Source organism: Dreissena polymorpha, unplaced genomic scaffold (assembly GCF_020536995.1).
Source record: "Dreissena polymorpha isolate Duluth1 unplaced genomic scaffold, UMN_Dpol_1.0 chrUn001, whole genome shotgun sequence".
Lineage (NCBI taxonomy): Eukaryota > Metazoa > Mollusca > Bivalvia > Myida > Dreissenidae > Dreissena > Dreissena polymorpha.
The window spans coordinates 1,923,439-1,938,736 of NW_026273315.1; the positions used below are offsets into that span (position 1 = coordinate 1,923,439).

The 15,298-nt window shown below is 35.2% G+C and overlaps 2 long non-coding RNA genes across 2 annotated transcripts; one reads left to right on the forward strand and one right to left on the reverse strand.

Moving 5' to 3' along the window:
• The first annotated feature begins 3,439 nt into the window (after positions 1-3,439).
• LOC127863111 (uncharacterized) lies at positions 3,440-9,593 on the forward strand. The gene is made up of 4 exons (XR_008040911.1): positions 3,440-3,957; positions 4,535-4,646; positions 7,313-7,393; positions 8,943-9,593. It is a non-coding gene; the product is annotated as an uncharacterized LOC127863111 (long non-coding RNA).
• A 1,186-nt stretch (positions 9,594-10,779) lies between these two features.
• On the reverse strand, positions 10,780-14,048 carry LOC127863112 (uncharacterized). Its single transcript, XR_008040912.1, has 2 exons — positions 13,463-14,048; positions 10,780-11,814 (listed from the first exon to the last, which is right to left on the reverse strand). It is a non-coding gene; the product is annotated as an uncharacterized LOC127863112 (long non-coding RNA).
• Positions 14,049-15,298: the final 1,250 nt, after the last annotated feature.

Genomic DNA, 15,298 nt, shown 5'->3' on the forward strand with positions numbered 1-15,298 from the left:
CATCCATTATTTTTTCATACCATAGTACCAAAATGAGCAGGCATAGTCAAAATTACATTGAATAAGCGACATCACCAAAAGTTTCTAAGCATGTTGAGTGAGATATTCACGTTTCCTAAATTAAAATTTTAACCTAGAGTTTGTCTTTTTTATTACTGAAGAAGCCATTGAATCCCAATATAAAGTTTTATCCAATGTTACACCAAGATGCTTAACAGAAGAGGTTGGCTCAATAACCTGGCCATTACATGATACATTTAAATAAGGATTTAACCGCAGTTTGGGCTTAGAGCCAAAAAGAATGGACTCAGTTTTACCTAAGTGTTATGACAATTTATTGTCAATTAGCCATTTACTAACAACCTCAATTTCCTCATTCAGGGCATTTTCAACATCAGATTTATTTTTACCGGTAACCAAAAGGCCAGAATCATCAGCATACAATACAAGTTTGTTTTTTACAACCTCTGACATGTCATTTACATAGATTAAAAACAGAAGGGGTCCTAAAATTAAGCCCTGAGGAACACCACAAGAAATATTCGAAAAAGAGGAAAACGTTCCTGAAACATCAACCAGTTGTTGTCGATCAGAAAGGTACGATCTAGACCACCTTAAAACATCTTTACTGAGACCTAAAGCTTCCATCTTCATTATACCATGGTCTACAGTATCAAAAGACTTTTGAAGATACAAAAGAATCATGCCAACAAGATTGCCTTGGTCCATTTGCAATCTAAAAAAAAATCAGAGAGATGAATTAGACATGTATCAGTTGATTAATCTCGCCTTAAGCCAGACTGGAACTTATACAACAACTTAATTTTACAACGATATTCCTCAACCTGGTCAAACACAAACCGTTCATAGATCTTAGAGATTATACTCAGAATAGACACTGGGCGATAATTACCCACTTCTGTTTTATCACTCTTTTTGTACTATTTTATGTCAGTGAGTAAAAGGTGTTTAAAAAGAAGAGTTGTTTCTAGACAAAAATTAACAATATCGGCGGGGATAAATGCTGAATCATTCTTTACGTAGGTGTCTACACATTTTGTAAATTTCAAAATGGCAGCCATTTTTTTGTATTTCACACTGGTGAAACAAGCATTGCAGTTTGAATACAACCGTCTGTAATCTACTGGAGTGTTTAACATTAAGAGCGCATATTAAATCTGAATCGAGGCATATAGCGATATTTTGTTTCGTTACTCTTCGTTTGCGTTGAATTCTAAAGGACTATGTCGAGTTCCGTAAACGGGAAATATCACAATTAATATTACGACGCAATGCTTGATTCAGTTAATTTAATGTGTTTTTGCTTTTATGTTATCAATAAAAGACTAATATTTTGAATGCATCAGGAATAAATAAAAAAATTTTTTTAGGATAAATAGAATACTATGTAAGTGTGATTGTGTGCTTAAATTTATCCCACTCGTCTCAGAACGGCTAACAAGGCTCGGCAAGCCTCGCCATGTAAACCTTTTTTCACTCGTGGGATAAATGTAAGTGCACAATCATACTAACATAGTATTCTCTATTTATCTGCAAAATTTCATTTTCAATAACATGGATTGTGTTTTATTTCATTTATAACTATCTTTTTGTATTCACAGTATAACCTAGAGTGTACATTTTTCTTCCTCAAAATTCTATTAAAATAGACACTATGACATGGAAAAATAATATGTTCCATGTTGTTTAAACATTTATATTCAATGTACATTTACGTTATGTGTATTTAGTCACACGCAACATTACTGTTTAAAAGGACACTTCCTCAATTATTGTAAAATATCTTATTATGTCATTAAAATGTTTCACTCTTAACACGTACTATACAGCATAATACTTGTCTTTACTACTACTTACTTGTACACAGTCACCAATTCATGTCGCCTGTTTATTAAAGACGCGCCTTTTTTTTTTGGGGGGGGGGGGGAGGTCGTAATAAAAAACCCGGTCACCTTCCGGCAAGTGTGAACATATATTCAAATCGATTAATGTTTGTGTAGGTCTGTGTTCTATACAATTATGTTGGGACAGTAGTCTAGTGGTAGGATGCTGGTCTAGGAATTGGAAGGTCCCTGTATTTTGTATTCTATAATTATTGCACCGATCTATATTTTTTTAATCTTCACACAATCAAAACAAGGACCGGGATCCTTTATGTTTCCTTTTAATTTATCATGAAGTATTGTTTCATCAATAGACAACACATAAAATTATCTCTGATTGGAAAAAGCTCATTCAAAAAAGGCGCAACATCCTTAAGGGATGTAGAACTCGTTGAAATGTTAACAAACATTTATCTTATTAAATGAGTTACGTATATTACGTTTAAACTGTAAGATATTTTTGTTTTTCGTAGACTTTATATTATACATGTAGATATAGCATACTGACTAAGAAATGTAACACGCAAACGAAACATGCGCACAGAAACACGCACACGAGCACACACGTGCATGCACGCACGCATACACACACGCAAGTGCACACACGTACGAATAGACGCACGCACAGACAAACACGCACGCACGCACGCGCCCGTACACACACATTCAAACACGCGTAGGCATACACGCACGCACAAACTCACGCACGCACACATAATTATTTTAATACGCAAGCACCCCACACTCCAGCCACAAATACACTTTACTACATTTCAAAACTCTGCACGCCACTGGGTTTTTATCACGTGTTTAACAGCCATTGATCATATTAATTGTACTTTTAATCATGAATAAACTGCTTAATTTTTATGAGAAACTACAAGTTTACATATTGAAAAGAAAACTTGCAGAGATGTATTACATTTAAGCTTCATGTGACTGTTTTTATTATACATATTGTGAACAGTTCAAACATATGTTTTACAGTTTTGGGTATACATGTATATACTTTCGGAGTTATTGCAAGGCTGATTTTATATATTCATTAATAGCAAGGCGTTCAAAAATGCATTTTCATTCTTCCAATCGGACAGGGCACCGGTTTCAGAGATCTGCAATTAAATTGTCCATGAAATATTTAGAAGTATTTAAAGACATAAGCTTTTAACGATTCCCGATTTGCGATTTAACTCCACCACGCCTCTTTAAAAAAAATGAAATTTCCTTTGAAGAAATATTGCTTTTTATTTATCAGAGGAAATATAAGCTGTTTTATAATTTAGAGTTACAAAACAAGGATGAAGCAACAAATCCCAGCTTTAATAAACACGGCTGCAATTGGGTAAAGGTATGTTAACACGTGTGTTTTTGTGTGATTAATTCTGGGTAAAGTGTGTAGTTTGTATGGAAAGCCAAAGGGGACCCCCGCTAAAATACATATACTTATATAGTAAATATCGGGATTGTCATTTTTCGCGGAACTTTCACTTTCCGCGAAAAACCAATGCCAGCATGGCCATAATACACTACATACAAATCGAAATCTAAAAAGCGCGGAACTTTCATATATTTTCCGTCGGAGCAATTATTTTTCAACCCTGTAGAAAAAGCGGGCTCAATTAATCGCGCGGAACGTTATTTATCTACTCTGTACAAATAGTAGTGTTTAAAATCGCGCGGAGATTGTAGAATGCTATTTTAAGAAGTCTATTAAAGAGAGAAAATCCAGTAAATACCAGATCCAAAAAGCGCGGAACACAAATATCGTCCGCGAAAATTAAGCATTGAATTACTGTACAAATCTCGGGTTGTTAGGTGTTAGAATCCCTAGTTACCCGAAAAATTTGATTGGATCCGATACTTAGAAATAACCAATCAGATACTTTGTAACAAATGCAACACAATCAGTGCGTTCAGTAAGTATAACGTTTCAAGATGGCGGAGCGAATTGCATGGTTATTGTTTCTACTCGATGGATTCGCAGATAATTCGGAAATAGATCAGATTGGGATCAATAACTGTATTGCATACGATCATTTACATGTATTACCAGGTTTGTATTTGTACTTTTTTAATATTGTGTAAAACTATCCGATAATATGCATAATGTTGACAATTGTTAATTAAATGAGCCGCGTTCTGAGAAAACTGGGCTTAATGCATGTGCGTAAAGTGTCATCGCAGATTAGCCTGTGCAGTCCGCACATGCTAATCAGGGATTATACTTTCCGCTTTTATGGTATTTTTAATTTCAAGGAAGTCCCTCCTTACCGAAAATGAAGTTTATGCGGAAAGTGTCGTCCCTGATTAGCCTGTGCGGACTGCACAGGCTTACGCTAATCTGGGATGACACTTTACGCACATGCACTAAGCCCAGTTTTCTCCGAATGCGACTGAAATAATAACTTATTGTAATGTAATGTACTTGTGTCTTGTATTCGTTCAGTTGAACGTCAATATATTAATACATTTATTTTTGTTTTCAACCTATTAATTAAAATAAGGTATTGTTTTTAATCCGTTTTTAGTTTCGTTATAGCTGACCTAGATTTAAACATTTCGTCATAAATTAATAAATAAAATTATTAATAAATTTATGTTTTAATATAATTTATATATAAATTTTGTAGGTGTGTGTTGCCAGTAATGGTTGAAGATATGCCAAACAAATTGTGCCTCTCTATACAGACAGATTTCAGGTCTCAATTTCGACTTCAAAGGTCAACATATCACTGATATCAGGTTTGTCAGCTATTGGTTTGTATTATTCTTATCCACATTGCAGCAAGAATAACTGGATAACTTAACTTTTCAATAGCTATTACATGTAGATCTAATTTAAATTAATCATGTTTCTAAATCATCCACTAAATGCGGCTAATTCTCCACTTGTTGGAAGTTTTTTGTGATAAAAACTTGGAGTAGATTTATTTTACTCCCAAATACCTTTAAGAAAGCCCAACAGCTGTAGAGTGATGGAAAATCTACTTCTTTAAAGTATTTATAAGTGAATAGACCCTTTTCACAATAAGCCAATATAGCAGGTAGTCAAATGATTGCAGAATTCCAGAATGAGGCTGAACGTGTAGAGATTTCTAATAGTGCATCGCAATATCGCTCTGCTTTCGATCATTCAGCTAGATCTACTTAATGATATTGCCAACACAAGTTGACTTCATCAGATATAGCCATTAATTACTTAATATATACTTTCCATTTTAAGTGCCAATATATGAAATACATTTTCTTGATTAAAGTACTTGTTTGTATTCTTGTTTGTATTCTTTTTTTTTGCACAAACTCTGACACTCCAAGTATGGCTTTCAATTCTTAGTGTGTGTAAATTGACAGTCTTAAACTTATTGGATTATCTGACACTCTTTGTTTTCCCATTATTTGGGCGATTAATCAATTATTTTATTTATTGATAGATCTTGCGTTTAAATTCCCCTGTATTCAGCACAAACCCATAACCTCTTTATGATCAGATACTGTGCAGACAAATACTAAATAACAACGTGATGTCATAAACCACATTTTGTAGATATCTGGTCATCTGGTCATTTAACACAATTAATGACACCTCCATGTGACCATGGCGTCTCATGGTTGTAGCATTGCGTAGCTGTTTCTTGGAATAATTTAACGCCAAATACTCAATTGTTGCTTTTACTGAACATAAAAGATATTGTCAACATTGAAAGTCATCTGTCCAAAAAGATTGTCAGAAACTAAATACTGTATACATATTAGCCAGTTTTATCATAATTATAAAGTGCTTTATACCTATATATTTTTAATATTTCAAAAATTTAATGCTAAACATTTGTGTCATTTTCTTCTATTTGATAGGACTTTGTCTGATGCTTGATTCAACTCTTACACGTTCTATAATTCATGAAATTGTACACATCCTACCTTTGAAAATTGTAGTCTTACAATACTTAGTATTGTATACTGCTAATTTATGACTTCGATTTGTGCAATAATCGATGTTTAGTCTTCAGACCACATTTACTCTGATGCTTATGGGTAACTGGAAATTGTATGCCCCTGGAAGGGTGGCATATAGCAGTTGAACTGTCCGTCAGTCAGTCAGGATGTCAGTCTGTCCGTCTGTCCGAAAAAAAATTAACGCTGGCCATTACTTTTGCAACATTGAAGATAGCAACTTGATATTTGGCATGCATGTGTATCTCATGAAGCTGCACATTTTGAGTGGTGGAAGTTCAAGGTCAAGGTCGTCCTTCAAGGTCAAAGGTTAAAAAAATATATGTAGAATTAAAAGCGGCGCAGTAGTGGGCATTGTGTTTCTGATGAACACATCTATTGTTATATATAAAGATTAAATATAATTCATTAATATACACTAATAGTACATAACTTATGTCCTTGAATCATTATTTAGGTGTTATAATTTTTATATTTGAATTACTTATCAATTTTTTTACTTAACACAGCATGACATGTGATGGTTGTCTGTATTCATATGTTTGACTTAATTGTAACCAGTGTCAAGTGCGCATTATAATCTTGATATTCAACGCAATTTGCATAGCAAAAGAAAATGCAGTTCCACGTTCAGCCTTGTTCTGCAATTCAACGCGTCAGGTGATATGATTGATATCTATAAATAGTATCGGTGTTCATATTGTGAAACTGGTCTATTATTCGATACTGATTAATTTGATGAATCAAGTTAATTTTTGTTAAATACATCTGTTAAATATTTATGCCCCCCTCCGAAGAAGAGCAGGATTATTGTTTTGCACATGTCGGTCCGAATGTCCATATGTCTGTCCACCAGATGGTTTCCGGATGATAACCCAAGAACGATTTTGCCTAGGATCATGAAACTTCATAGGTACATTGATCATGACTCGAAGATGACCCCTATTGATTTTCAGGTCACAAGGTCAAGGTCACAGTGACCCTAAATAGTAAAATGGTTTCCCGATGATAACTCAAGAACGTTTATGCCTAGGATCATGAAACTTCATAGGTACATTGATCATGACTCGCAGATGACCCCTATTGATTTTGAGGTCACTAAGTCGAAGGTCAAGGTCACGGTGACCCAAAATAGTAAAATGGTTTCCGGATGATAACTCAAGAACTTATGCCTAGGATCATGAAACTTCATAGGTACATAGATAATGACTCGCAGATGACCCCTATTGACTTTCAGGTCACTAGGTCAAAGGTCAAGGTCACAGTGCCAAAAAACGTATTCACACAATGGCTGCCACAGCAATTGACAATCCATATGGGCGGCATGCATGTTTTACAAACAGCCCTTGTTTGAAATTTATTTTATGACATTAAAGTAATGTATAGGGAATTTAGTTACCTACACATTCTTTGAAAAGAAATTTGAATTGTAAATGTATACTTCATTTATTTTGTAGGAATTCTGTACAACTGTGGAACCATGTATGGTACGTGACCGCACAATGTTGGTTGGCAAAAGGATATTGGAATAAGCAAAGGTAAATTGTATGTGAAGGAGTCTTGACAATTGCAAATATAGTTAGTTTTTTTGTAAGGCTCGCAGAAAGTGACCCTAGCCTTCATATATAAATAAAAAGCTGAAAGAGTATTTATGAAAAATCGTGTAATCAAGTTTGCAATATGTTACATTTTATTTATAAGCTCATCTTTTTTTTTTGAAAAAAAAGAGATATTGTCATCATCTTGGCGTCGGCGTCTGCGTCGGCGTCCGGTTAAGTTTTGTGTTTAGGTCCACTTTTCTCATAAAGTATCAAGTATAAAACTTATTTACTTACTACCATGAGGGGACTGGGCAGGCAAAGTTAGATAACTCTGGCGTGCATTTTGACAGAATTATGTGCCCTTCTTATACTTAGAAAATTGAAAATTTGGTGAAGTTTTGTGTTTAGGTCCACTTTATTCCTACAGTATCAAAGCTATTGCTTTCATACTTGCAACACTTACTATCATAAAGGGACTGTGCAGACAAAGTTATGTAACTCTGACTGGCATTTTGAAAGTATTATGTGCCCTTTTTATTCTTAGAAAATTGAAAATTTTGTTAAGTTTTGTGTTTTCGTCCACTTTACTCCTAAAGTATCATAGATATTGCTTTCATACTGGGAACACTCGCAAATTATCATAAGGGGACAGTACAGGACAAGTTGAATAACTCTGGTTGTCATTTTGACAGAATTATGGTCCTTTTCTTACTTAGTAACTTTGAATATATGGTTAAATTTTGTGTTTTGATCTACTTTACTTCTCAAGTATCAAGGCTATTGCTTTCAAACTTCAAATACTGTCATGCTATCATAAGTTACTGTAGCTGGCAAGTTGAATTTTACCTTGACCTTTGAATGACCATGACTCTCAAGGTGAAATTATTAAATTTTGCTAAAATTTCCATAACTTCTTTACAAGCGTTACAAAGCAACTCTTATCTGACATACCACAATAGACTCCACCCAAACCATCCCCCACGCCCCCCCCCAAAAAAAGAAAAAAGTACTTTTTTCTCATTTTGAAAGATCATCTAATAAATGACCACACCCTCACACTATACCCCCTGCCCATTTTTTTTAAACATGGCTAAAAAACACAAATATTTATTTTTATCATTTTTTCATTTTTGGAAGATAGTGTAATAAATGACCACACCACCACACTATACACCCTTCTCCACCCCACCTCTCCCTCCTTTGTGATTGAAGTATTGAGATAGGTCCCTTCAACTTTAAAAAAAATAGATGAGAGGTCTGAACCTGCAGGGCGTGCTCTTGTTAACAATCAAATGAGACATAACTTAGAAGCTTCACTTCATTTACTTTGTCAGGCTGGCGTAGTGGATATGGTGTTCACCTAGTGATGGGAACATTTTGGGTTCAACCCTGTTTATTAGCGGTCTCTTTATCTTCATATATACAAAGTACTGATTACTCCCAGAAAACGGACTCTAGAATGTCTTAATAAGCATAAAGCTTTCAATGCAATCAAGCATAATTAATATGGCTAAACTATAGCATGAATTTTACTTTTGTATTTCAGGGACTCAACATTACACAGTCATTTCAACATGTAGAGTCTTGTCAGCAATGATGGAGCAGTACTTCAGATTTCCAGAATCTCGTCATGAGCTGAAGATCATTGCCTATGAATTTCCTGAATGATGTAGAATGATTGGACTGTTGATGGAACCCACAGTGCATGTCCTGCTTCAACATCTGAGCATAGGTCCTTGTTTATCAGCAGTTTAGTTCTTCAAGCAGTCTGTGACAGTTACTTGAAATGTTTGGACATATGACCTGGATGGCCAAGTTCTGTGCATGATGCCCATTTAAATAGGAACGGCCCAGTGGCGCATTAAATGGACATTTTTCGAATGTTCTCAAGGATTCAGCTTACCGCCTGACAAGAAATCTTGCTTTTTGTTCAGTATCGAGGCCATGGACATTTGTATCATTTGCAAAAGATACTGCGATATTTGTGCCTTTGTTCATGCTTTATAGTTGATTAACAATTGGAAGCCATAACCTGTTTTTAAGATGGTGTTAGTGGGACAATGAATTTTGTAAAGATTTAAAGACTGGAAAAGATAATTAAAAGTCAAAAGAGTTCTGCTATTGTTAAGCATGCTTTATTGATTTGTAATGTTAGAAAGATAGCATTATTAACAGAATAAAATGTCCATAATTTGAATATTCTACTGTTTTCAGCAACATTTAATTTGATATAGTACAAAATGCTGCATCATGTTATATCATGATCTGTTTTGTGAACAATGACCTTTCAATGTATATTTAATAATTTGTCAATGGGTGTTACACGCATAAGCCCTACCATTAGCCCAAAAAGGAATTGCTTAGGAGTTTTGCCACCTTCTAGAGAAAAATACTTCTCAGAAACAATTGCATTTTGGAAAGTCTATGGCTAGTAAAATTTGGATTCCTTTTGGATACCCAAGGTTACCAATTTATGTTTAATAAATTTGCAATAAAAAGCTTTGACAGAACATAATGTCACAGAGTCGAACACGTGTATGGAATAAAGTGGAAGTTGATTAAATGAGTAATACACATTATATGCTTCTTTGATTAAAAGTTTGTGTTTTCACTAAAACTGCAAACATAGTAAGCTTTAAAGTATTGCAAAGACCTATCAATATTGATAGGTCTTTGAGTATTGCAACTAAATAAAATATTCAGATTTAAATTGTATTATTTGAATGCACTGTCTAATACATATGAGCCTCGCTCTGTGAAAAAGGGGTTTAATGCATGTGCACTCCAGATTAGCCTGGGCAGACCGCACAGGCTAATCAGGGAGGATACTAAACGCACATGCATAAAACCCCTATTTCACAGAGCAAGGCTCATATATGTTCAATAAACCAAAGATAATCAAAAACAAAATGAGACATTTAACCCTGTACCACTCAAAAACGAACTAAGACACATTCGAGAATAAATTTAATTTAAGACCTTTCTTACTATATTAAAGTTTTAAAGGCTTTGTTTCCAACCCATGGATACTGATGAGCAGCAAACAGCATAAAACCTGAACAGATTGTGAGTTACTTGCAGGCTGTTCTGGTTTTATGATGTTTGCATGTAGAAAATTTAAAATTTCCTCAGAGCAGGAAAAGGTTAATAATAACACAACAGCAATTATACTTAAGTTATTTTAAGACTTCATACTAATGCAAGTAACTTGCAACTGTCTAACCAAAATCGGAGATGGTGGAGGGCAAAATTAATGGCTGTGCACCTTGAATTATCTATTCATACTCATACAATATAATGTTGATCTACAGTATCTTGTACAGCATGCATCTAATACTACAGCCAAATTTGCTTACAAATAATATTACAAGAAACACAAGTCATTAAAGACTTAACTTTATTGCATCAACCATTTAGCAGGAATAAAATATAAAGAGAAAAATTATGGCAATTTTTTCATCTGAACATGCAAGTCTTCATATACAATCCCATTGCATATAAAAACGACAGTTTACTATTTTTCCGTTCTATATGTCAGCATAAAGACAAGATGGTATTCACTGTGCAATAAAACACAAGCAATCATATTAAAATTGCTTTTAATTATATGAACTGTACCTTCACTAACATTCAAGAATTTTAATATAAATACATGATGAAAGATGAGCTTTTTCTTGTCTTAAAATAACTTGATACTTTGCAATGACCAAACAATACAACTCAACATACAAATTATCCAACAAAATATATTTTAATGACACAATATTTTTATTCAACAATAGGAATAGCTTAAGGTTGTAACATATTACACTAAAGTCACAGTGTCAATCTAAGCAAAGAGTAGAATCATAAAGAGATGTCCACAACGGATGATGTGCAAGCTGGCTCTGACTCAGATTTCCACATCAGTTGATGTGCAAGCTGGTTATTACAAGGATGTGAACAACCGATGACGTGCAAGCTCTAAGACAGATATCCACAACAGAGATTGTCCTTGCTGGCTCTGACTAATGTCCACAAGTATATAACATGCAAGCTATCTCTGACTGATGTCCTAAACATATGACGTGCAAGCTGGCTCTAACACAGATGTCCACAACAGATTACGTGCAAGCTAGCACTTACACGGATGTCCACAACAGAGGATGTGTAAGCTGGCTCTAACACTGATGTCCAAAAGAGATGACGTGCAAGCTGGCTCTTACACGGATGTTCACAACAGATGACATGAAAGCTAGCACTAACACTGATGTCCACAATAGAGGACGTGCAAGCTGGCTCTAACACGGATGTCCACAACAGATGACATGCAAGCTGGCTCTTACTCGGTTGTCCACAACAGAGGTCAGATGGGCAAGCTGGCTCTGCCTCAGATATGTACACAGAAGATGATGTTCAAGTTGGGAACACTGCTACAGCTATAAAATACAAAAACCATGTTTCATACTATCATATTATTTTACTACATGTATTTCTTCCACAATACAGAACATTATACTCATTATTAGCATTCTGCTATTGCTATCTGAAGGTTTACCAGATGCTATGTGTGAAGATAGTTCATACCAGAAATTAGCCGAAAAACACTTTTTAGACATAATGTGCATTCTGCTTTAAGATATATAGCTCAGAATTCACTGGTTAAATCAAATTTTTTGGACTAAATTGGCGTGGCATGCAGACAAAATGTCGAGTTTTGAAACTGTGTCGTATCTGGTGTGAATCTTGAGTTATTTAATTTGGTCAGTATATCAGATGTGTGCACCTGTTATATGTTAACTGTAAGAGTTTAGAATGTCTTGACAGTCATTGTGTTTGTAATACATTGTGTTATCTTTCAGATTTGTGTGACAGTTAAATATAATAATCAATAATCTTGTTCTGCATGCCGGTCAAATTGTTCCGTGGTAAACACCTACCCATTGTGGTCAACTCGTACCTGTTTTTTAGTCAACTTGTACCTACCCAAACAATTTTTATTTTCCTCTTGATGTTTCAACTTAAATTATCTAAGCATTGCTCACGCAAGTTGTCTGCTGCAGATATGTATAAGCAGCGAAAGTGTTGATGAAAATTGACACTTGTGGTTGATGTCTTTCAAGAATTTTACAATTGTGACAAAATAAGACAAATGAAACAAGTTGAATAGTTTGAATGAAGAACGAGTTGACAACAAGAGCACCGCATAACGGATGCCACGCTCTGCTACAGGTGCTTGTCAGATTTATTTTTTTAGAGGTCACAATGACCTTGACCTAGTGACCCCAAAATGGGTGTGGCGTGTAGAACAAATCAACATGCATCTACATATGAAGTTTCAAAGTTGTAGGTGGAAGCACTTTATTTTAGAGCCAATGTTAAAGTTTTATAGTAGAGGTCACAGTGACCTTGACCTTTGACCTAATGACCCAAAAATGGGTGTGGCGTGTAGAACTCATCAAGGTGCATCTACATATGAAGTTTCAAAGTTGTAGGTGGAAGCACTTTGATTTTAGAGCCTATGTTAAAGTTTTATATTAGAGGTCACAGTGACTTTGACCTAGTGATCCAAAAATGGGTGTGGCGTGTAGAACTCATCAAGGTGCATCTACATATGAAATTTCAAAGTTGTAGGTGGAGCACTTTGATTTTAGAGCCAATGCTAAGGTTTTAGCACGACGCCTACGGCGGACGACGAGCTGGCTATGACAATACCTCGGGTTTTCTCCGAAAACGCCGAGCTAAAAATGGGTACGAGTTGACCAAGGTACGAGTTGCCTTTGGGATGAATTGCCTGTAAAGCCTTGTTCTTTTTCTTTTTAATTGAAGATGTATACGGCGCTGGACTAGAGCATACGACTGCCATAACAATAACTTGGCTCTCTACTAACTGAGCTTAAGGGAAGATGTTTCTTACACACAAACACTAGATATATTTCATTATTTGCCGACATATGATTATGACGTGTTTTTGCGGGTGTTTATGTTTAATCAGAGACGTTTGCATATAGACAAACCGTGAAAACAACACTCGATACTCTTGAGCTGTTTTAATTGCATTAAAATTCATGTATGTTAAATACTAACCTCATTGCTAATGTCATCAAAATTGATCACGCTTTCGCCCTTAAAATTTTTTGTGTTAATGTGAAACAGTCATCATGATGACTGCATGAATGCTGGATAAGACGCGAGTTTTGATAGGTTCTTTCTAGGTGTCGGAACCAATCAAATTTTATCGCGTAACCACATAGCAACCCGAATTTCGTGCAGTAATTCAATGCTATTGAAAATCGCGCGGAGTAATGAATCTTCCGCGCGATTTTTCATTAGCAACCCGCAATTTACATAGCAACCCGAGATTTGTACAGTAATTCAATGCTTAATTTTCGCGGAAGATATTTGTGTTCCGCGCTTTGTGGATAAGGTCCGCGCGATTTTATACACTACTTTTTGTACAGAGTAGATAATATTTAGGTTCCGCGCGATTATTTGAGCCCGCATTCTCTCCAGGGTTGAAAGAGAATTGTTCCGACGGAAAATATATGAAAGTTTCGCGCTTTTTAGATTTCGATTTGTATGTAGTATTTTATGGCTATGCTGGCCTTGGTTTTTCGCGGAAAGTGAAAGTTCCGCGAAAAATGAAAATCCCGATATTTACTATATAAGTATATGTATTTTAGCGGGGGTCCCCTTTGGCTTTCCATAAGTTTGGTCTGTCTTTCTACCTGTTTTAAACCCAAAGATTTGCAATGACCGTTTTAAGGCGGTGACCACAGTCTTAATAATGTTTGTTTAAGGGCGTTTTGAATGTATTCTCCTGATTGATAACTTGGATACACAAGTTGAAACTGTATTTTACGTATGTATATTGAGATTTGACAGTTATGTTAAGTAGCCTAATGGTTGTTGAGCCATTAACTATTAATTTGTTAACATTCCCATTTTATGTGCCGAGTATGTCCTATGTTATTATCCCCCGCCATAGGAGGAGGGATATTGTTTTGGCGTTGTCCGTCCTTCCGTCCGTCCGTCCGTCTTTCCGTCCTTCCGTCCGTACGTCCGGCACATTTGTGTCCGGACCCATATCTTGCAAGTGCTTTGGCGGATTGCATTGACACTTGGTATGGGTATATATATTGATAAAAGGATGATGCACGCCAAATGGCATTGTACACCGTCTGTAAATAACGGAGTTATGGCCCTTTGTATCTTGACAAAATGCTTTTTTTGTGTGTCCGGAGCCTTATCTTGGAAGTGCTTTAGCTGATTTCATTGAAACTTGGTATGAGTATACATATGGATAAGAGAATAATGCACGCCAAATGGCGTTGTACACCATCTGTTTATAACGGAGTTATGGCCCTTTGTATCTTGAAAAAAATGCTTTTTTGAGTGTCAAATATAACACTATTGTGTCCAGAAGCATATTGGCGGGGGATATCAATTCAACGAATTTGCTTGTTCTAATAACTTTGATTTAAATTGATTCAAAATCGAATTCATGAATACATGAACAAAAATGAATGTGCGAATTCGTATTATCTTTTTCGTTTGACGGCAATACATTTTAAACAATGCAAACAAATACACATGTTATAATTGCAACCAGTATGGTTTCAAAAAAACTTTTGTCGTTGATAAACATAAATACTGTGTGAATGGGAGTTACATTTAATCTCTATATTTGGTTAACCATGTTATTTTCTTGCAAAACATTTCCATTTAAACTAAAAATGAACACATTCTCGGAAAATAGTAAACAGTGAAACTATCTTTAAACCACCAAATATATGTACACCACATAATACATTTCAACTAAATGTCATTATAACTTGTCTAATTGACTGTGGCTATAATCTAGGACATATAGTTTGCATGATTAGTCTTTTTATTTCCAAGTTTATTAGTGCGAAACATATC